Source organism: Pantherophis guttatus, chromosome 3 (genome assembly GCF_059756535.1).
Source record: "Pantherophis guttatus breed Tessera chromosome 3, ASM5975653v1, whole genome shotgun sequence".
In the NCBI taxonomy this organism is placed as follows: Eukaryota; Metazoa; Chordata; class Lepidosauria; order Squamata; family Colubridae; genus Pantherophis; species Pantherophis guttatus.
Window position 1 is genome coordinate 172508784 of NC_142065.1, and position 24120 is coordinate 172532903.

Below are 24120 nucleotides of genomic sequence, written 5' to 3' on the forward strand. Positions count from 1 at the left end.
GGAAGGAAAAACAAAATCCACCAAGGTTTGTTTTTTTTCCTTTTAATTTGACCCGCAACAGACTTATAAAGGCAGTACCTTTTGCCAGCCTCATTTCTGTTGCAGAGTAGGGATTGACATAGGGGTCAGCTCAATTTATGCTGACAGCATTTTTTTAAGTCAGTAGCAGGTGGATAGCACAGCTGATTGGAAAGGCCCAGCAATGCCACCACTGAGCTATAACGCTTTTCCTCCATTCTTGAAGAGATTAACGAATGTTTTTTAAAAGGATAGGAGTGTGCTCAGAATCTTTTGCAATGGGAATAGGGGAGAAATAGTAAACTTGCCAAGGGTTAGCAAACACTTTACATCCATGCTATTTATCAGCCACATTTTTCATTCCATTTGCCAACCTAAAAGATTACATTACTTAAATTTTATATTGCAAAAACGGTCTTGGAACTGTATGCTTGTCCTTGAAACTATGGATTGTGTGTCTCATTATACATTTAACAACAAAACAGGCCAGAGAGGGTTGACTATTTCTTGTAGTGACTAGAAAGTCTTGGCAGTAGGTCTTTGAAGACAGTCTTTATTTTTGGAAACATGTGCATTAGGTCTATCAGATGCAAATTGTAAATATATAATTCAGAAAAAATATATATTTCCATCTATGAATAAAGATCTGAAGGCTTTGGTGACTACACAAAGAGAAATAAATTGATGCTGAATCTCAGCAAGAGAGTAGAATCTCAGTGAGAGAGCAGGTCAAAGACAGTGAAAGAATTGTTGGCTACTTTTGAGGGCTGTTTTGGAAGGAAGATGGAATACAAATCTAATCACGGTATGCCTGAGTTTCTACAATTATAGAATGCCACTTAGCCTTCTTTGAAGGAAATCATAGGCGTTGTTCTTAGTAACACTTAAGAGGTTACATTAAGGCTGTTTTCTTTGCCATCAAATATCATTGACACTGCTTTCCCAATGCACTCTGTAGATAGTTGTTTTAATTAACTTGGTAGAATAGAATATCTAAATTACCAGTTTGGTTTCCATTCATTTACATTAATGTATCTCTTTTTCTCCCCTCCTCTGAGTTGTTTCTGAAAGAAGTGGGTAGATATTACAATGCCACTGGAGGAAAAAAAACAAGGTAAGATTCTTTTCTAGATCTTTGCTTAAGCAATTTATTTCTCCTGTTCTAATTTCCACTTCCTCTCCACCTCCCAATATCATCCTTAGACTAAAGCACTACAATCTAAGAAAGGAGATTCCCTCCTCCCACTAAGTAGGAGGGTATGTGACTTATCAGCTCTGTGCCTCATTTACAATGAGACTTAGCAGCTGCTTTACAACCATGTGATACATTGAGCTTTGTATAATAGTTCACTTGAAGGTCTTTGCACAGTTCAGGCATGTCAGCTGAGTAACTTCAAGCAGTGCAGGGACTTGTAATTAGACAGCCTGAGGCTCCTCTCTTCTGAGGAGGCTTTGTTTCCTGCTGGTTATCCAGTTGGTATCCTGTTTCCCCAAGAACCTCTAGTAGAATGCTCAGATACAGGGTTGGGGAGTTGGGAGAGCTCAAAGTATGCAGGTATGATGAACACTCAAGCCTAGACAAGATGGCTTGTTAGTCACTACAATACAGAACGTGCAGTACCTTGTCTCTTTGTTAGAGAGCATCAGGTAAACAGTCAACCCCAATAGCACCAAGCAGGAAATTTGTTGCAAAATAAATAGATTCACCATATCTGCATTAATGATTTTTCTCCTCTTAGTGGAGCACTCTAAGAGTCACATCTTTTGTCTATGCAGTCTTGTTGTCATTTTATTTTAGGAAGAAAACCCTGCAAAGGATTATGCTTTACTTACAGATTTCTGTTTTTGAATTAAGATGCTCAGTAAGTAAAGAGCAGAGAGGAAAAATGAAGCAAGAACCTGTTCTACAGTGAAAGTGCAACCAACCTTAAGAAGAGTTTTATCTCAGAGCTATTAAACTCCCTGCCTGTGGGCTGGATGCGTCACGTGCTGGCCACGCCCACCCAGTTTAGTGAAGGGGGAAAAAGTGCTGATACTTCACATGACAGCACTGTGACGTGTGTTTGACACCCTTGATCTATCTGGTAGATAGAACAAAACATCTTTATTATTGTCATTGATCAGAATTGTATACAGAGTTAAGTAACTGTCCAATCTGAGACATAGTACTATAAATTGAGTTTTACTTTTCACAGAAATTCTATCCTAGCTAAAAATGATAAATGCAATCTATCCATACCAATTCAGCATTCAACATGCCTTAGTGATCATATGGTTGAGGGATGACAAGTGTCATCGACCAAGTTGGAGGGTGAGTAGAATGACGTTGGCAATTGCTTTTAAAAAATGCAATTAATTATTCATTCTTCCAGGTTGTCTTAATATTTGTGCTACATTGCCCCTCTAAAAATATAAAATAATGTGGACAGCATCCATCATAAATAAAGTTGATAACTTCATTAGGTTGGGGTTTCGCAAGAAAATAAATTTCCCATTTAGTCTGAATAATTTAACTTTAATTTAGGTACTAACAGGGTACTCAACCTTTGGAATTATTCAGTTAAAGTAGGCACGTATCTAAATTTGCTCTTGTTGTGCCTGGAGAAGTTCTCAGTTGTCTTGCACAGCATGAGCAAGGAACAAAGCTTAGAGCATGTTTTAGTGCCTCCCCGATAGCATCAGCCTAAGCAGGCAAAGACAGAAAACGGTTAAAATGTGCTTCTGCTTTGCCAGAGGAAGCCCACAAACATAAAACAGTGCAAAAGCAAAAGCAACCCCTTTATTTGGAGGTGGGGGAACGGAATATATTCTGCCATATTTCTTATGCCGGAACATTTTGTTTATATCCATTGATGCCCTGAGAAACCTAGTGATTGCATGCACATTAATTAACTGCATAAAACAAACTGTTTAAAACATTTGATTATAAATGTTGTACTTGTTAGTTCTCCATTTCTGTGTGTCCTTGTTCATATGTCAAAAATGGTTTCAACCTGTCTTACTGGTTTCATTGCTCATTAGTTATATGCAAATGTTTTCTTGAAAATGTTTTCTGAAGGACCTGCTAGTATCCATTTAATTCTCAAAGCATATTATTTTTTTGTGGGAGAATCGGTGAGAGAAAGTGGCAGATTTTGAAGAAGCTCTCTGTCCCAGATGGGCATATGATGTAGCACATGCAGGCCAACTACAGTTATGAGAACTATACATTATAGTACATGTGACATCAATATGTAGGCCACACTATGAGGCAGGAGATCAAAAAAGGAAATGAGCTTTAAAAGGCACTTGAGCTGATTCTTGATTGAGCTGAGAGAAGCTTGTTCATTATTAGAGCTTCTTTCTGGAAAAAAATTCTCATGCAATTCTTATGTCCTACACTGAATTCAGAGGAACATTGCAAATGACAACATATATCACATTTGAGAAAGAACATGTGAAGGTGCCTCTAATCTAAATGAAATTAAAAATAGAAGAACTGGAAAAAACATACTCCCATGATCAGTAGTGGTTTTCACTTACCTTCGCTACCGGTTCAGAACTGCGAGTGCGTGCAGAGCGTCCGTGATGATGTCCGGGTGGGTGGGTGGAGCCTCCCGCCGCCACTACTGGTTCTCCTGAATCAGGGCGAACTGGTAGAAACTGACCACTGTCCATGATACTAACACTTAAACCCTGTAACAGATCCAGATATCTACTTTGTCCACACATTTACACCAGGGGTGGGTTCTACTTACCTTTACTACCAGTTTGCATGCACAGATTGCTGATGACAACATCCGGGGCAGTGGGCGGGGCCTCCCACCACTTTTACTACTGGTTCTTGCGAACCGGTCGGAACCGGGGGCAACCAACCACTGATTTACACCAATACGCTATCATTGCACCAAACATAGGATTAATGGCTTGAATTCTATTGCTTCAGAAGTTGGATTTGTTCAACTCCAGCTCTTTTTTTCCTAACTATCCTAATGGACCAACGCTTAAATATGAACCAGCAGCTGCCAAAAAAGCAGTTCTAGGATCAACTATCATCAAACGAAAGAAAGCATCAAGATCACGAAAAATGATAGTACTGTTCTATACTGCACTAGCTAGGTCCCACTTGGAATACTATGTCCAGTTCTGGCTGCCATGATACGAAAAAGATGCTGAGGCCCTAGAAAGAGTGCAGAGAAGAGCAATAAAAAGGATAAGAAGTCTGGAAGCTAAACTGTATGATGAACAGGTTAAGGAACCTGGGTAAGTCTAGCCTATCAATGAGAAAGATTAAAGGTGACATTATAACTGTCTTCCAGTGCTTGAGGGACTGTCACAGAGAAGAGGGGGTTGACCTATTCTCCAAAGCACCTGAAGGCAGAAGAAGAAGTAATGGGTAGAAGTTCATAAAGAGGTCCAATTGAGAACTAAGGAGAAATTTCCTAACAAGGAGAACAATTCATCAGTGAAACAGCTTACCTCCAGAAGTTATGGTGTCTCATCGCTGGAAGTTTTCAAGACGAGTTTGGACAACCATTTCTCCAGAATGGTATAGGGTCTCCTGCTCAAGCAGGAGGTTATCCTATGTTCTATGTTCTAATAACTTTATCCAGTGACAACCTCATTTTAGAAAACTGAAAACATTTGAGAACCAACTGAACATAATGGGGTAATCCAGGAGTGAAATGCTACCAGTTCAGGGTGGTTCGCTGGAACCAGTAGTGACAATGCTACTGGTTCACCTGAACCAGTAGTAAAAAAATGTTTTAAAAAGTAAAAAAAAAGTTCCGATGATCGCGCAACACAGCTGATTGCCTGAACTTTTTTTTTACTTTTTTAAAGCATTTTTTTACTACCTGTTCAGGCAATAGATATTTAAAAAAAGGTAAAAAAAGTTTTTAAAAAAGGTTCCGACAATAAGCTGTGACAATCAGCTGATTGTCCAACAATCAGCTGTGCCGCGCGATGGTCGGAACTTTTTTTTTACTTTTTAAAGCATTTTTTACTACCTATTGCCTGAACTGGTGTTTTTGTGTAAAGTGTGATAGTTTGTTTTTGAGCTCTCTGTGACTCTGTGAGGTTCCTGCTTGTTGCAGGGGCCATTTTGTGTGAAGTCCAGCTGCTTTTGCATTGTGTGTGAGTCAGTTGTGTAGCTTTTGTGTTGTTTTTGTGTAAAGTGTGACAGTTTGTTTTCCCAGTCACATAACCACCAAGCCATGCCCACCCAGTCACATGACCACCAAGCCACATCCACCCAGTCACATGACCACCAAGCCACGCCCACAGAACCGGTAGGGAAAATTTTTGAATTTCACCCCTGAGGTAATCAGTAAACTCATATAATTCTTTATGTTTTTTACATTAATATTTTGCAGATTCACCTAGCAGTGTTTCTGACTTTAGATACTTTAAGATGTGTGAAATTCAGTTGAATGGGGAATTCTGGGAGTTGAAGTTCACACATCTTAAAGTTGCCAAACATTGGCAAACACTGTTTTATATGAAGCCTTAAAAAACAACATCTTTATAAAGTATGCCTGGTGGAAGCCCTTCTACTTGCAGACCAGCTAAACTGATTATTCAACAAATAAATGGGAAATAGAAATGAAGGAACCATTCAATGTATTTTTCCATATCTACAATAGGAATGTCAAGGAAGGTAATCATAATAGTGGCAACAGGAGAACCACAGCAATTCAGCAACAAATGAAGCTGCAATGCTGAAGGGCAGCCATTGATGAGGAGAATCATTCTATATATATCTGGGGACCTGAAGACTCCAAAGAGAGCCTGAGCACCTGGCAACTATTGTATAGACTGGTGGTATGCATTTCCAGGATATCTGTCTGTCTGTCTGTCTGTCTGTCTGTCTGTCTGTCTGTCTGTCTCTGTCTCTGTCTCTGTCTCTGTCTCTGTCTCTGTTTCTGTCTCTCTCTCTCTCTCTCTCTCTCTCTCTCTCTCACTCTGTCTGTCTCTCTCTCTCTCTATCTTCTATCTGTATTTCTTATACTTTCACCTATTCCAAGTATAAGATGAGAATATGCAGGCAGGTAAACATATGGATAAAAAATAGATTTTGCAACTTTTATGTCATATAGAAAACTACAACCATGCCTGAAATGAAATTGCAGAGAGAAACTATTCCCTCCCCTTCTCCCTTCATTTTGGTCTTTCCAGTGTTTCTTAAGGCAAGTGAAATGACTCCCCCCCACACACCTACATTGAAATCAACAGTCTGAGGACCAAAATTGAATTATGTTTTAAGACCCGTAGTGGCTCAGTGATTAAAATGCAGTATTGCAGGTTAATTCTGCTGACTGCCAATTGCCAGCAGTTTGGCAGTTTGAATCTCACCAAGCTCAAGGTTGACTAAGCCTTGCATCCTCCTGAGGTCGGTTAAATGAGGATCCAGATTGTTGGGGTAAATATGCTGACTCTGTAAACTGCTTAGAGAGGGCTTCATAGCACTATGAAGCGCTATATAAGTCTAAGTGCTATTGCTATATTTTCAGTACGACGTCTTCCTCACTTTTGTACCTCCAAAGCTCTTGTGTTAATTATGAGTTTGTAGCCTCAGTCTTGGATCTCTGGGCAGTATTGTTGAGCCTGCTGCCATTTGTTTATAAACACAAGCATCCTGGATTTTAGCTCATCCTCTTGTCTTGTAGCCAAATTTGCTTTCAAATGCTAGTTTTTCTTAGCATTTGAAATTCTACTCTTGCTTTCCCTTGTTTCAGATGTTATTGGATGATGATTACAGTGTAAAGCTATCATCTTCTGCAATGTCATTTTTACATACTGTGCTATTTTGAAGGGTGAAAATGAGTTCCGTTGAAGGAAATAGCCTTTGTGACAAATGCACGATAGGTCAAACTCTTAGGCCTTTCATTGACTTTCTCATCAGATGCAAATAAAAACAATCCCAAATCTCTTAAAGTTCAGCTTCTTATGGATCAACCTTGTCTCATCATTTTGATATTTGTAGTTTACTTGAATCCCCTTTTCCTCTGATCAACAAAGCATTATACTGAATTACAGCTTTGTTAGTTAAAGGAAGTTGTATGATTGAGGTATATTTTTCACGGGCGCCTGTTGGCTAAGTGGAGGAGGAGGTATTAATATGAGAAAGTATAAACAAAACTTGCTTTTCTAAACTGCAACAGAGTGATGGGCTCAATTTGTTTCTCAACTGCCATCTTGAAAACTAAACTCAAGCATCCAAATTAAACAGGAGATGTAAATAATAGCCAGATGTTTCCTGGTGTTTGAACCTGCTCTACTCTGCTAGTTCTATTAAATGGGTACATTCTGCCGACAACATAAGGCACTCTGTTTTGCTTTCCAGTTCAGGCCTAATGGCTTTGAGCATATGATTATGATCTCATCCAATCATGTAGGTGTCATGAGATATTTTTCAGCTTAACTGGAGAGCCAATGTCAAGCAAGTCAGGTGAGGGTGGGCCATTTGTTCAACTGTCTTAAAGTGGGCACTGAACATGCAATTTCAGTAGAAAATGCTAACTGAGTCTTAGACTCTCTTTGCCAAACCAAATAGAGCACTGACCACAGACTCAGACTTGTTAAATCTTCCTGGCAGCCCTGACCCCCTCCAAAAAGAACATTTCCCTCCACTTCTTCCTACCATACAGGTTGCAGCAGTTACTTGCCCTAATAAGAAACCACACAAAAGATGCTTTAGATCTCACAAATTTTCTTCTACTGAATCAGATTATTCAGCTTTAGGGGTTTGCTATATTAGCCTTTCCAAACTAGGTGATCTCCAGATAGGTTGGAGGACTTCAAGATCCATGGTTTGGGATGATAGAAATTGTAGTCTTATATTTTATCTTTGGCTATCTAAGCTTCCAGATGGGGCTATCTTCCCTTTCTTAGCCAGAGATAAAAGATACACTTCTTGCATTGAAAATATGTTCTCTGTCACTGAACTATAACCCTTTTGTTTTGGGGAAAAAAACCCAGCCATCCAGTATTGTTATATTTTGAAACTTTATCAAATTGATCTCATCACCATTTATACTTTGACTATTCAAAAGTGCAGTTATAGGAATTGGAGATGGGGGACATAAGCTTTGATCTTTATCTTGCTTGTTTTAGAACACTAATTGAAAATGGAATATTTTGTTGATAACACATAAAACAAAATAGTATAAAATATATAATAATATTTGAATACTATTTTTATTGATCCTTCATAAGTCAAGTTGTTAACTCAATTTACATTTTAGTTAATCAGTCACTGTGTTTTGAGTGCTCAAGTGGTAATTAATTAAATTTAGAAGTGGATCTTACATAAATGTAAAATGCTGATGTCTTTTCAACAGGCTGAAACAATGTGTGGTGACCTAATACAGAGCTGCAACAATATCAGAATGCCTTGCAATCTTTAACATCTTCCTTTGAATTTCTTATTATCGTAAGATACCAGGACTTAAGTGCCTCTAAAATGTATAGTTTTAATGTTATATTTGCTTATCTGAGATATTTATGAGCAGACACATATACAACTGCACGTAAGATATATGGAAGAAAAACCACAAAGAAAAAAAGTCCAATCTTACAAAAAAAGAACAGTTTTCAAAGAAAACTCTGCACTTACAATTTGTTTCTAAGATTTACAAAAAATATGTAATTATTGTCATTAATGTAAATTTGATCAGGTGCCATCATATCAGGGTCAACTGTTAGTGACCACATGGATAGTCCTTCTCCAGGATGATTACTTTCCATCTTTGCCAGTGCTTCAGTAAATAGTAAATCTATCATTCCTTTCCTGAGTCCATCTACTACATCTACATCTACTACATTTTTCTTTGTTCATTTGTTTGCATTGGCTATTCATGGTATCCAGCACTACCTTTAAATTCCATAGAGCATCAGACGGGAAAAAAATGTATGCACAATTTTGAACTTTGTGCCTCTCAATATTAACACTTGAACATTTTAAGACCTTCATTGCTACTCTACCAAGTGCTAGTCTGTGATGCATTTCTTGACTGCATTACTATTGACAGTCGATTCTGAAATGCTGAAGTTATTCTTCACTTCAGTATTGTTATTGTCAGTTCTATGGTTATTGTACCCAGTACTCATTAGTTTGAGCTCCTTTATATGTAACCTTCATTCATTTTTTCACTACATTCCTTGACATTTATTACTAGAGATTTCAGATCATTTTCATTTTCAGCTATCAAAGTAGTGCCACCCTTCTACATGTGACCTTCTATCCTGTGTATAGTTTTCCCATGAGGACAATTAGATGTTCTGGTATTCCCATTTTCCTAAGGATATTCCATAGCTCAACATGGTCAAGACAGTTGAAAGTTTTTCTATAATCATTACTTGTGTATTTTATTTATTTTATGACTTGTCTTGGACTATAATTAAATTAAATTAAAAATTATAATCAGTGAAAAAATATTAACCTTTTTTTTTGTATTCTTTGGCTTTCTTGATTGTCCAGCATCTTTCAGTAATAAGTCTCCTGTTCTTTGTCCTTTTTTGAAATCAGTTTGAACATCTGGCATTTCCCTTTATATGTAGGTCTTTCACATGCATTGGATGATTCTAAGCATTATTTTACTAGCAAGTAAAATAAAGAATATTGTAAGATTGTTAAATCTCCTTTCTTTGATATAGGTATATAGATTTACCACTTCAATTTGCTGGGGTAGTTTGTTCTCCAGATTTGTTGGTGTAGTTTGGTTAGAATTTTATTGATTCTCTTCTGTTGCTTGTCATATTTCTTTACACATTTCATAAATTGCCACATATTTGTAAAGATTCCATCAATTTTGGTAGCCTTTTAATTTAAAATTTACTGAGTGCTAATCTAATTTCACCTTTTAATGCTAGAATTTCTTATAGATGAGGGGTATCTTCTGGTCTCCTTGGATGTTGACATCTTTAGGGTACAGAATTTGAATATACCCCTTTCACCTTTTTTTAACCAGTTACTGGTTCAGATGCCAATCTTGAATTGGAATGCTAAATTCCTTCTGAGTTCAGAGATCATTTGAAAGACTTTCCTTGTTTTTCCATCTTCAACATCTTTACAGATGTTGTTGTAATATTGTTTCTTGTATCTTATAACAGTTCTATAAAACTCTTTGTTAAGGTGTTTCCTGACATATTTGTTTTTCTTGGCATTGTCTTCCTTTTTCTTTTTGGCACTCTTCACCATTTTTTAATATTAAATTTTTTTCTCTGTTTCATTGTCTGTCAGTCTCTTTTTATATTAATTTTAAACAACTTTTTTTGATTTAAAATCAAAATAGAATTCTTTTATTTAAAGTATGATCAAAGACCAGTAATTTCATTCCACAGTTCATCTGATTCCCTGTTACAGAGGTTATGGATGTCCATGCCATTCCTATTGTTTTCTTTGAAAATAATGGATCTGTGCTCAAGATCATATTATGGAAACTGGCTTGTTCTGCCATTTTAGATTGACACAGAACATGTACATGAACAAGTTATGACCTGTTCCACAATCAATATCAGACACATTTTTGTGGTGATAATTGAGTTCCTCCAATTCCTTTTACCAATAATATGTGTAATCCATTGGGTGATGTACATGTATATAGATATTATTTTGGTTATTTGAGACTGTGTTGAACTAATGAAATAATTGGATTCATGGAAACCAGTATGTCATTCTTCTGCTTCATTTTTGCTTTCTAAATCATACAACTCAGTGCATTTTCCTTCTTACTGTTTCCAACTATGCCATTTTAGTCTTCAATCATATGCAGCACATCTGGTTTGCCTGTTCTATCAGTTTCAGATTGAACTTGATAATAAAACTTGTTAGCTTTCTCTTCTGCATCAGTGGTTGGAACATAAACCTGGATAACCATCATATTAAAGTGTTGTTTGTGAAGCTTAATTGATGCTATTAGGTCATTAACTTCATTATATCCAAGACTTTATTATATCTTTTGTTATTATAAAAACCCTACCATTCTTTCTTTATTTTTTGCCTAGGCTAATAAACTATATAATCTTCTTACTAAGAGTCTCCAACTCCAGTCCACTTCAAATTGCTGCTGACTAGGATGTCAAAGTTTAATTAATTTCATATTTCATTATGTTAAGTGTTCCCATGTTCATGCTTCTTATGTGGTTCTATTTTTGTAATTTTGGATTTTATTTTCCTACATTGCAACATTAACAATTAGACATCCCAAAACTTTTAATCTATCTACATCATAAGCTCTATTATTGCACTGAAAGTTCACCAAGTAGCCATGGATGCCGAGAGGCACACAATCTCCAACTAAATCATCAAAGATTTTATATGGTCAATCCATGTAGTTTTCTTAGTTGCGCCTTAAGGAAAATAATTATTGAAAATAACGTGGCTGTTTCTTTGTCACATGCAAATACAGCAGGCCATATTAAAACCAAGAATTTGACTGTTAGGATAATTCTATTATCCTATTTCTGACATTTAAGGAATCAGTGTGATTATCTTGTACAAAGATAAACCATGTATCTAAGGAAAGATTAATCTGTGTGTATATGTATACCTATACTTATAAGTACAGTATATGTATGTAAATGTTATGCACTGTAGATTCATTAATACTTTCACTTACTAAATGATTTCTTGAGCTTCTAATAGATATTTGAGAATTGTTAAATGTTATCATATTTCAGGTGCTTTCCTTTTTAAAGACTTCAGTTTGTAACAAGGTTATAATTACAAGTAGTATTCAGATATGCCATCCAATACCTCACTAATGTAGGATTCTATGGAAGTACTATACAATTATCAATAGAATTGTAGGTTCATTTGCTTAATTATATGGGGTGTCAACAAATTGTGTGACACGCATATCATTTCTCTGTCAATGACTGAACACGCATATCTTTCCCCTCTCAATGACTGAAGTCTTGGCTGCTGCACTTTGTTTATTGCTAAGATTTCTATTCCACTACATTCCAAGCTGACTCTGAATGGTACACAAGTAAGAAAACCATGGAAACTGCAGAGCATAAAACTCTTCCTCCAAAAGGTAGTAGGTGACCCATCTACCAGGAGCAAGCTTAGTCTAATATTTTCTTTAAACATTATCAAATGGCCAGGTTTTTAATGGTCTTGTGAGAACCAGTGGCGAGGTTCTCACAAGTGGCAGTGCAAAGCCATGACAGAAGTAGGAGCCTGGATAGCTCTGCAGACAAGGCACTGCAATTTAACACCAGCTGTCTGCAATTAAAGTAAGTTCGAATCTTGCCAGGCTCAAGGTTGACTCAGCCTTCCATCCTTTCTAAGGTAGGTAAATTGAGGACTCAGTTTATGGGGGCAATAAGTTGACTTTGTATAAAATATACAAAAGTATGAAGGCTATTGCTTAACGCACTGTAAGCCGCCCTGAGTCTCCGGAGAAGGGCGGCATATAAATCAAATTAAAAAAAAAAAAGTAGGGGTATCCCTGAGAAATAGAGTCACTGTAGATGAAACTCCCTGGTGAGAGGGACTCTCTATAAACACTTCCTCTCTGATCTCACTGGATAGACAGATTCCTTTCTGAGGAAGTGGCACTAAAGAAATTGAGATCCTGAGTCACACGTTGCTTAGAGTCATCCTAAAATGCATTCCAATTCTCTCTCTGCAACTGAAATTACTTTGAGTTGTACTTTTCAAGGTTGGACCAAGATAAATTACTACAATATATTTATGTTAAATGGACACAGAAGTTCCTATTTGGGCTGACAAATTTCTGTTTTAAAAAAGACAATGCATTGGCATATTCTTATATATATATAGATTCTAACAAGGCTCAACTTTTGTAGGGATGCAGTTACAATTTTGATTCCGTTTACACTAATACTGTTTATTTCAAAATCTAGTTTATAATTAGAACTGATAACAGACAAATCAGTGCAAATGGCATGGATGCTGCAATATTAGACAGAAGCTTGATATTTGCCAAACCTTTGTAAAAGGAGTGAGAAAAATATTTTTAGCATCTGTTAATAAAATATAGTTTGAAGGTAGTAAATAAGTAAATCACTGTAACCAGCAAAGCTTCTGTGCAAACATCCACAGCTGTTCACAGCTTGGGTAGATCTTATACATTATCAGGTTAAAAAAAACATTTGCTCTCTTCCTTTTTTTCTGTAAGTGAACCTTGATTATGCCAATGTATTATCACTTTTGTAACATACTGAATGTTTGGATCCTGAAAAATGTATAACCTACCATACCAAAATTTTACCCACCACTGGAATCGACCAATAAAAAGAGACATAAACATAGTCAACAGAGGCTGGTACTGTCTTCTGCTTACTACCCTGCAGCTACTGGAAAAGGAACCTAGGAAACAAATTGTTTATTATAAGCCAGTCCATTCCTCTAGGGGATTCATGGAGTCATGCAGTGCGACAGAACAATCACTGTACTGAAGTGGTGGATAATTTTATTTGTTCCATTTGTTGGTCACAGCAGCATCACGCTGACCAATTATTCTTAAATCAGCAGGTTTTAGAGGTTATGGCCTCCTCATAGATTGCAACACCGCAGGCAAAGTAGCCAGGTCAGATTGAAATGCTTTTCAGCCTGGCAACATCAGCTGTCTTTCTCCTTGGAGATCTCCTTTTATCTAGAAATAAGAAATATATGTGATACAATAGCATGAGTGTTGCATGTTGCAAAAATTAAAAAAGGCAACCGGATCACCAAAAATGATCCGATTTTGGTATAAAGTCTTGCAAATCTTCTATTTTCTGTAATTGAAATAACAACTTTTTCTTCATGTATTAAAGCCTAGAAATAAAGGGGACTTTCTGATATCTTTACCAAAGGCAAACATTCTGTAACTACTACATTAATCTTGGGCTTTTGAATGGCTAATAAATTATATACTATATTCAGAATAATGTTTTCTGTGATGCAGTTGATTAAAAGGGATGTTATAAAGCCTGGAAGAAAGACTGGGGTAGGGGTAGAGATAGTTAAAATTATAAAATTATCCTGCCCCTTTCCACCATTTGTGGGATTTGAATGTAGAACTTAAATTTTGCCAGGAAATTGTGCTGGCAGGAAAAACAAGGGAGATGTTTTCATTATTTGCTGCTATAATTTTGGGAACACAGGAAGTTGTTCTCAGCCTATCTTGAAATTTATTAAGCATGTGACATTCCATCCCTAATACATGTCTAACATATACTTCCTCTCAAAAGCTACAATAAGAGAGTTTTTCATTAACTGTAAATATGCAAAGGAGAGAAAAAGTCTGGCTTATAACATTTCTAATCAATGTTATGTCTCTTTGTGGTTCCTGGATGATGTTCACAGAGTTTTAAGCAAAGGATACACATAGATTATAGAGATGAATAGCTCTGCCTTTAAATCCAGACCAAATATTGGTCTGGATTTAGAACTGATAAGTTTCATTCTGTGATCTTAAAAGGTGGAACTTTTTCAAATGCAGGTCAAATTTGACTCTAGTAGAGATGCTTACATCAGGATTAATTTTAGAATAGCAGCTGTATCAGTCTGTTGCAAGATCATCTGAGATAAAGAATATGAGCATGTTGCAAAGAGAAGAGATGTGGGGGAAATCCTACTGATAAATCCAATGGGACTTACAAAAATAGCCAGATAATTTTTCTGGCCTTCAAGGACTTGAATTCCATTCAGCAGATTTTAGAGAGGAGATCTTGGTGTACTATGTGCAAAGGGAGAATTTGATGGCCCTTCGAACACAGATGTCAAAATTACCTCTCAGCCTTAAATTAATATCTTAAAAAGTGCAAGTAGCTTCGGCTAGAGAAGGGGAATTGGCCAGCATCACAGCAGTAACTCTTGTCTTCTTTCCTCTGGAAACTCAGTTCTCTCCTTAAGGTGCTTTTGTATTGAAAAGAAATCATGAGTTCTAGCATGAGTATTGTTTGAAAGTGCAGGATACTGAAAATTTCAGTGAGCTGAGCTTAATGCTATCTCTAAAGAAATACCCTGTTTTCTCCAAAATAAGACATCCCCTGATAATAAGCCCAATCGGGCTTTTGAGCTCATGGCAATAAGGCTTATTTATTTATTTCAGGGTTCTAAAAAAATATAAGACAGGGTCTTATTTTCAGAGAAATACGGTAGTCAAAACAACCTGTGCTTCATGAAAATAGTTCTTCCGCTATATTCCTCTGGTAAATGTATTCCTGGAGACTGAACATATTCTGAGAGCTTCCAGAGCCATCAAGAATTAGCAGACAATTTTATAGAGGACCAAAATCAGATTGGAAAGAGATATTCTAAAATATTACCTTTTAATAACTAAGGAGAATACTATTCATCTGATAATATCCAAATTTCATTTGCAATTTCTTTCTGTAGTCTAATGATTACAGACTACATTTGGTTAGCAGCATCAAGAATCTTGATTAAATCATACAGCTAATAGTTTAATTCAATGCATTGAAAACTATTTCTTTTTAGCAGTCCTAAATCTCATTAAATTTAATTTCAGATGACAACTTTGAGTGACAGTATTTGAGAGAAGGAAAAAAGCTATTTTTGATTCTTGTTTTCGACACTATGCATGTTCCCCATTCTCTACTTTGATGCTGTTGACACTTTATATTAAGACTATTAGGTTATACTACAGAGCCCATTTGATGGTAGTGGTTAAAGGCACCATTGATAGATACCAGGATATAATAAATTCTAATTGCACTTTAGGCATGAAATCAGCTGGATGATATTGGGCCAGTCAATTTCAGCCCTAGGAAGAAGGCAATGGCAAAGTACTTCAGAAAAATATTGCTGAGAAAACTGCATGGACTTGACTATTGTCAAAACTGACTCAAAGGCACAAAACTAACTAACTAACTAACTAACTAACTAACTAACTAACTAACTAACTAACTAATCCCTTCCTTAGGACTATGTACAGTTCAGTGGGTTAAATCCCAAGAAACAAATTATGTTTCTGCTGTTAATAGTAGGAAAAAAAATCACACAGACAATACTTATTTTCAATTCCTCATTCCTCCTATAACTTCTATCCCTTGAAAAACTAATTTGGAGTACAGTATGGAGAACTAGCATAACAATTATAATTAATTGGAGAAGATCACTTATTTCCTAGTTCCCCTATCCCAGTGGAAATATCCTTTAATGGACTTTTTCTCTGAATGAAAATATCTCTTCCATTCACAAAAGAATTAATCTGGACCCAATTGTGTGAAACGTCATTGGAATAAATCTATACTAAGTAGATGAGCACAGGGTTGAGTGTTATGAATGTACTAAATAGATACAATATTTATAAGATTTTAGAATTGTAAATGTACTGAAAATTCAAAACATTGTTATGGCTCCTGTTACTGACTTTTATCCTTTTTTTAAAAAAGGAAAAGTTGATTTTAAAATATTCCTTACCATTTTTTCTTTTTTTTTTTGTCCCATGAAAAAAGAAATATAAACAGTCTCTGTGCAATTTTTGGTCTGAAAGAAATAACAAAGCAGAAACATTTGAGCTGGCCTGTCAGCTGAGATTAGGACTAAGAAATCTGCAATTAATCAGCCCAACTAAGCAGCAAAGGTCATAGCAGTCAGTAAGAGTTATTGCAAAGGTGTTACAACATATGGTTGATCTCCTCAGTCATGAGAAAAATAAAGTGGCAGACAGATAAAATTCATCTTTTTCTGCTTTCGTCATCTCATGAATTAGTCTTCAACCACAAAGCCTTATTTCTGTGCTCTCCTACGTCATTTCAGATTCCTATTTATTATTTCTTGGTACAGTGTTAAACATGAAAATAAATAAGGATCTGATTTGTACTTTAAAGTGTGGCTTTGCCAATGGTAAGTACTTCAGTCCGTTCCTGGAGTAAGATGAGTGCATCATTTTGAATATTTCCCAGATTTTGCATGAGGATGAGATAGAAAAAGGAATTTACTGCCGTGTAATGTTTCCCAATCTTCAGTTTCTCTTATATGGTTGGGAAAAGGATGTACTGGAAATGCATGTGCTATGTTGAGAGAGGAATAATTCACTGGATGGAGTGTATTTGACCAAAATAGTTTTGGATAGATGTGCTCATTGGTTTTGAATAGTGATAGCCCTAAAGTTTGAATCTTTGGCGTCCTTTGACATTTTTTTCTGGGCTGCTACACAAATCATTTATTTAAGTCATTGGTTCTTATTGATTAAATCTGTCCTGTTATTGATAACTAACTATGGTGGGTAAGGATATGTGCTAACTTCAGCCATCAATATGCCCCAAACTCCTCTGTTGCTTCTTTTGTTTTAAAAAGCAGCCCAAAGTTGTCCTAATAATAATTTATAGGATTGTCTTCGAGCTGCTTCAGTGAGCTAACAGGGAGATGAAGACTCTAGTTCTCCTTCTAATAAATGGATGCTCTGTGATTTATCATTCTTGTAATAACCATTTCATGGATGCACTCATCTCCTGCACTCATAATTTTAAATTCCCACTGGTCCCAATGTTTTTCAAACTTGGCAACTTGGTGTGTGGACCAACTCCCAGCATTCCCCAGCAGTTTTTAGCCAGCATGCTTCTAGGAATTGAAGTACATACGTCTCCAAGTTGCCAACATTGCTTTAGTCTATGATAAGGTACATGGGCTCATAAAATGATTGACAAAATCTCAGTACTGTACACTTTCTATTGGGAAGCAGCATGCTCTTCTGCTGTCTCTTCTGCTCACGACCTTTCTCTTTTACCTACATCCAGACTTCCAGCTGCTTCTGTGATATGTTTGCCTGTATGACTCACCCAAATCTTACTTTCAACGTGTCCAAACAAGATCTCCATTCTGAGCTGTGACCTTGCCTTGGATGTTGATGTCTCCAGCATAATCTGATAGGAATTTACTAAAGCTGCCCCAGCTAGCCTACAGATAGAAAATGTTGAGCTTTAAAGATTGTGGAGAGCTGGTAACCTGGAAGCATTTCCCTCCTGCAGGATCTATCTTGCTGTGCTTTGTTCTTCTCTATCTTCGGGGAAGCATCCTAATTGTTGGCAGGGCTGGCCGAAGATTTTTTTTTTTTTTTTGCATGAGATGGAGCAGTGAATACCATCACACAAAGAATCAATGGACATTTTTTTTCTCAAATGGGGCAGCTCCCCCAAACATCATTTTCCATCCCTAGCAATAGTAATAGAGTAAGAAAAATAATAATTAACAATTGCTATCTTTATATGTTTAAGTGTGTCCTTGGAGAATTGCCTCAGTCTACTTAACAGGTACTGGTTCTTTAGCTGTATCAGGTTTTGTCCATGATGAAGCTTCTAAGACTTAAGGCAGCTTCATGCTTCAGGAAGCAACCATTTTGCCTAGTTGCTGAAAGTGGTAGAAAGTGGGTTGTGTGAGCTGGAGAACATCTGGGTCACAGACTAGACTACTCATGACAAATGAAGGCAAATATATGTGTACTAGGATAAGGCTGAAGAATCCAATCTGAGTCAGTCACTGGGACCAGAGGTTTATTCTTCTACCAATCTGAAAGGTTTATTGGAAAAATAAAACTCTAGTCCCAGTGACCAACTCAGATTGGGTCCTTCAAGACCACTTATTTGCATAAGAAAAAATTGTTATTTATGGACTAAGGAAATTCTTGCTTCCCTACTTCACTTTTGAGTTTATACTGTTTTGTGTATATATTTAATGGCAGTTATTCACAATGTTATTTGACCTTCTTAGGATCAGGAGAAGGTGCATTACTTGCCGTGGTCATTTAGAAATAGTCAGCATTTCTAAATGAATGTAGTATTTGAAGAGCTCTTCCATAAAATGCCCTCTAATTGTATCCTTTAAATCCATTAGGACTCCCACCAGGAGTTATTCCCCACCCCCCCATATTGTGCTTAAGACTCACTGTGCTCTTTGTTACTGTGGGATATTCATATGGCAGTTGAGGCACAGAACAGCATGGAATCAACCTCTTTGGTCTGTGTTAGGAAAAAAAAGTTGCCGCTTAACTCCAAACTCCAACTCCAAACTCCGACTCCAAACAGAGGGAATAAAATAGAAACCCCAAGGCAAAGTTACTGAGACACATTCAGCATCAACATGTTAAATGTTTAGCTAAAGTGGTCCTTCAATTTTGCCTAAGCCCTGAGCAGGATATGGGTGCATGTAAAAGTCATGAGTCTCATTGCTGAATAGATAATGTAACCTGGCCTTTGAGATATAGGACTATATAAGTTCTGAAATATCAATTACCTACAGTGTAGGTCATCTTAGATCCAGGAGAAGTCATATTGTGATGGTAGGCAAGACAGTTTTGCCTTAGCTTCATCTAGTGTGCCAGTTGTATCTTTTCTTAGAGAAGGAAGATCTAATGACTAGGATTCATTCCTTAATCACTGCTTACGTAGAATACTCTGAGTGAGGCTGTGTTAGAAAGCCAACTGGGTGACTGTGGGTCAGTCACTCTCTCTCAGCCCAGCCCACCTCACAGTTTTGTTGCTGTGGGGAAAATAGGAGAAGGAAGGTGCATTTGCTGCTTTGAGATATTTGTAAAAATAATAAAGGTAGGATATTAACAAATCAGAAAGCACAACTGATGAAACGTATAGACTTTTGTTCAGAATGAACTTTGTAGACAACTTTCCCATGATTTTAGAACAATTTCACTGGCTATCAATTTATTTTCAAGGGGGTTTTTTGGGAGGAAAGGAAGCCTCCTATATTTTACACCAGTGTTTCTCAACCGCAACAACTTAAAAGATGTCTGGACTTCAACTCCCATAATTTCTCAGCCAGGCTGGGGAATTCTGGGAGTCAAAGTGCACACATTTTAAATTTGCTGAGGTTGAAAAATGCAGATTTAGACAAATTTAATTGTTTGACAACTAAATTAGCAGGTATTTGAAAACTGAGCTTTTTCAATAAAAACATCCCAATTGTGGATTTTGTTTCCAAGAGGCAAGTTTATTTTTTTCCTTGCACTCCAGGAAACACAGATCACAACCATCAAACATTAGAAAGCAAAGCAAAACAAACCCTTCCATGCTGCTATTAAATGTTATTACATTGTCATTTTTTCATTTCATGGTATGTTTTAATTGATATTATCTCAGTACCTACAGTGATTAGGATATTACACACTGACCAGTGAGACCAGTTTCAAGTTCTCACTTGGCAATGGAGGGCACTGGGGAGATTCTGAGCCACATACTTCACGGGGTTGTTGCTTCGAGGTTAGGAGTCCCATAGAAGCTATCTCGAGCTCTCAGAAAAAAGCAGGATATTTAGTGGCAAAGGTTTATGATTTCATACAGCAAACATTGGTTTAACGCCAGAGACTTGTGACCTGATATTGCAAAGACTGGTTCAGCTCACAGAGACCTGGGATTTGGTAGAACAAACAGAGGCTTCGTTTGTAGGCATTTGTGATTTTACACTCAAGCACTGGTTTAACTCACCGAAAGTTGCGTTTTCATTCAACTAAAACCCATTTAACAGGGACAAGCTTTTGATATCATAGGAAACAGCAGGTTATTCTTTTCATTTTGAAGTGCTGTTTCAGGCTCAGTTAGTTTTGGTGGGAGAGACCAGAAGACCCACAACTGGTTTAATGAGTTGATGGCAGACTGATTGTGGTAGAGGAGCAGTGGTGGGTTCCTCCCGGTTCCGCCCGGTTCCGCCAAGCCAGTAGCGGTGACGATATGATGTCACTGAACCGGTTCTGCCCCCCCACCCCCCCACCCCCCCATATTATTCTTACCTTTTATTTAGCCCCACCCCCAATCTATTGCTGCCTCCTGAGTCCCAGCTGATGGCTAGAGGGAAAAAAAACTGTTTAAACTCTTGCCGCGGGGCTTCAAAGGGCCGCCCTACAGCTGATCAGTGTTAAAAGAAAACAAATGAGTAGACCGGTGCCTGCAAAAATACATGAGTAGATCAGTGCCTGCAAAAATAAATGGGTAGACCAGTGCCTGCAAAAATACATGAGTAGATCAGTGCCTGCAAAAATAAATGGGCAGATCGGTACAGCTCTGCAAGCAGTTAAAAGCCTGATAGACCAGTACCTCTGCTAAATCCTAAATAATTGTCACATGACCATCAAGCCACGCCCACAAAATAAGCCACGCCCACAGAACCGGTAGTAAAAAAATTTAGAATCCACCCCTGTAGAGGAGCAACAATAAATTTTGCACACTGGGCTATGTGTACATCACAAAAACAGCCACCTTGCCATAACATTCTTTAAAAAAAAAAAAGTTGAAACGTAATAATGCTTTCTCAAACTAAAATAAATGAAAATGACTGATGGATACCAGAATCCTTCCTGCTTTGACAAATACAGTTTGGAATAATAAGTAAGCAGTTAAAATATACTGATATATTTGTTGGGGAATAAAAGTAATGTTTTTCATTTGCCAGTACAATATTCTAATAAATGGAGATGGTATAATTATCTGTTGAAGGACTCGGCCACTTAGAACACCCCCACCCACCATAAGATCAGAAAAGTGATTGTAATGAAATGCCATCCTATTAAACTAGATGCTTGCTTTCAGTCTCATCAGCTTTACTTACTGACCTACTTTTTTCTCTCTCATTTTAAGCCCTGCAGAGCAGATGCCATGGCCCTGACTCATTCATGCTGTGTAATTTGATCGAGGGTATGTCAAAATGTGATTTGCACTTCCGATACAGGATTTGCTAATGTCATTTGTTGTATCACAGTGACAACATCAAATCCTGGAAATCCCAGTCATATAATTGATATATTGGGGTGGGGGGGACTCATTTGTTTGTAACTGTTTATGATATATCTAACTCATTGAGGTTTTGCTGGGGGTTCCCAGAGCCTGGTAACCCCTTGGCCCTTCTCAGGTTTTGCAGCCACTACTTCCCTGGCAGTTGATGTCTCTTGTGATTAGCCCGAGTTAGGCTCACTATAATAGCAGTCCAAGCATCTCTCTCTCCCTCTCTCTCTCTCTCCCTCCCTCCCGCCCTCCCTCCCTCTCTTAGTTTTACTGTTTTTCCCAGTTGTGCATCCTATCAGTTAAGCACATCCATCACTACAAAAAATGTTCAGTTCCAACATGATTATATTTCATCTTAAACCCCATAATAATGGTCTACATTGTAAGGTTTTGTAAAAAATCACTTAAATCAAAGGTACAGCCTATGGCCCAGAGGAAGACAATGTGGTATCTTCAAAAAAAAATTATGTTACAGTTCATGTAATCCATTGCCACCGCCTCTGCTGGTTGGGTCTGCTTGGGATTGAAATCTAAACTTTCTGGAATACAGCAATTTGTGTTCTCCTTCAGAGTCTGCCTTATTTTTTGCTGTGCCTCGTGTGTCCAAAATGTTTAACTAAACTAAATTTTAATGGGCCAGAAGAGGAGAATATACTTAAAATACTGGAGTAATTATATAACCAATATTTCATAAACCTAATGTAATTTACATCAAATTTGTTTTTTTTCCTGGGCATATTGTTTTATTCTAGCCCTGCCAATAATTTCAAATGCAATTTCTGACATGCTGCTTTAGGACTAAGCTCATTTCTACCCTGACTTTACAATTTATGAAAACCCCTCCCCCCAAAAACCCAAAAACACCCTTTATGTACTAAAGAAATGTGCACAAAAGACATAACTAAACAAAAAGTAAAAAAAAAAAAAGATTGCTCATGCTTATGCTCTGTGCTTTAGAGGAAAGTTAGGCTTAAACCACTTCCTCTGAAATCAGGTAATTAAAAATAACTTAGTGTTGGTTACATCATACAGCACAGATCATTCCAGTGATTTAATCAGGAATACTACTATAGTGATTTATAGAGTGCTTGTCCATGGGATTTCACATAACAGGCACAAAAAGTACAAATCGTATCAGCTTTTCCCAATCTGGTATTAGATGCTGGTTCCCATAATTCCACTTAGCAGATGGCTGGACATTGAAATCCAACACATCTGGAAGATACCTAATTGGGAAACGCTGACGTTACAGTACAGTAATGCTTCATCCTTGGTCCTAAAAATATGCATACCATAGATAAGAGACAACTCAGTCTCATTTCCTGGTCAGATTACAGCACTGTTACCATTTCATTCACTTTGAAAGATCGGAACATCTTTCTAACCATCTACTGCATCGTAGCTGGAGAATTCTGGAAGTTGGTGTCCATCCATCTCAAAGTGGTCAAGATTAAAAAACATTGATCTACTGCAAGACCATCAAAATCACTTTTACTATTTCTCAGGTATCCTGGATTGCACAAATATTGCCCTTTAATAACACTTCACTAATCAGAGTTGCTAAAAAATAATTTTTCTCAACTAGAAAGAAACACACATTTTAATGTGGTATGTAAAAAGTATGTTTTTTTAAAAAAGAAGACTATAGAATTTTAAAATAGGGAATTGAATGGTTAGTCTTTTCCATATCAAATAGTCAGTGCTTCAGTCTGGTGACAGAGCCAAATGCAGAAAAAAAAAAGCAGGCCCACAGTTACATGTCATGTAACTTGGATGTACATTTACATTGGAATCTCATTGGTTCCATTAAGATGGTTTGGTAAACACTTGCTGTGGGGTTCAGTTAACATACACACAAACACACACGGTTCTTCCGCCTGTATGCAAACAATGCTTAAAGTTCCTCCTTTCTCTCTGCAACCTCCTGTTTTTCAGAGAACACCTGTTTGGATGGAATGGCACTTTTGTTGAACTGTATAATTTGGGAGGTGGCTGCTGAAATAATTGAAGATTATTGCCTCCCTGTGGTAAGGAGATTCTACTAGATACCAATACTTTCCATGGTTGGAAGGAAGCCAAGCTTTCTCTTCATTGATTGACCAATGTAGAGCTAGGCCTATACTTTTTCTTGAAGACAGAAATGTACATTGCTTTCTATACTATATTTCTGATTAAGTGATTTTGAAGAAGGGATGTAAGATTTGGTGACCATTCTACTTAAATTCTACTATCTTTCCTCCAAAGAACAGAGAAAAATCAAAGCTTGTACTATTCAAAGCAGTTTTCTAAGCAATGAGTAAATTAGCCAGATTTCTTTAACTTCAGCCCCTTACTGATTATTTTTTGGCCACACAGACTAAATCTATATTCTCGGCAGTCCTCCAATAAGCCACTTAGGATTTCTTATACAAG

The 24120-nt window shown here is 37.1% G+C and overlaps 1 long non-coding RNA gene across 1 annotated transcript; it reads left to right on the forward strand.

Moving 5' to 3' along the window:
• Nucleotides 1-5670: 5670 nt before the first annotated feature.
• Nucleotides 5671-24120, forward strand: LOC148114909 (uncharacterized). Its single transcript, XR_015733372.1, has 3 exons — nucleotides 5671-5820; nucleotides 21565-21621; nucleotides 23644-24120. It is a non-coding gene; the product is annotated as an uncharacterized LOC148114909 (long non-coding RNA).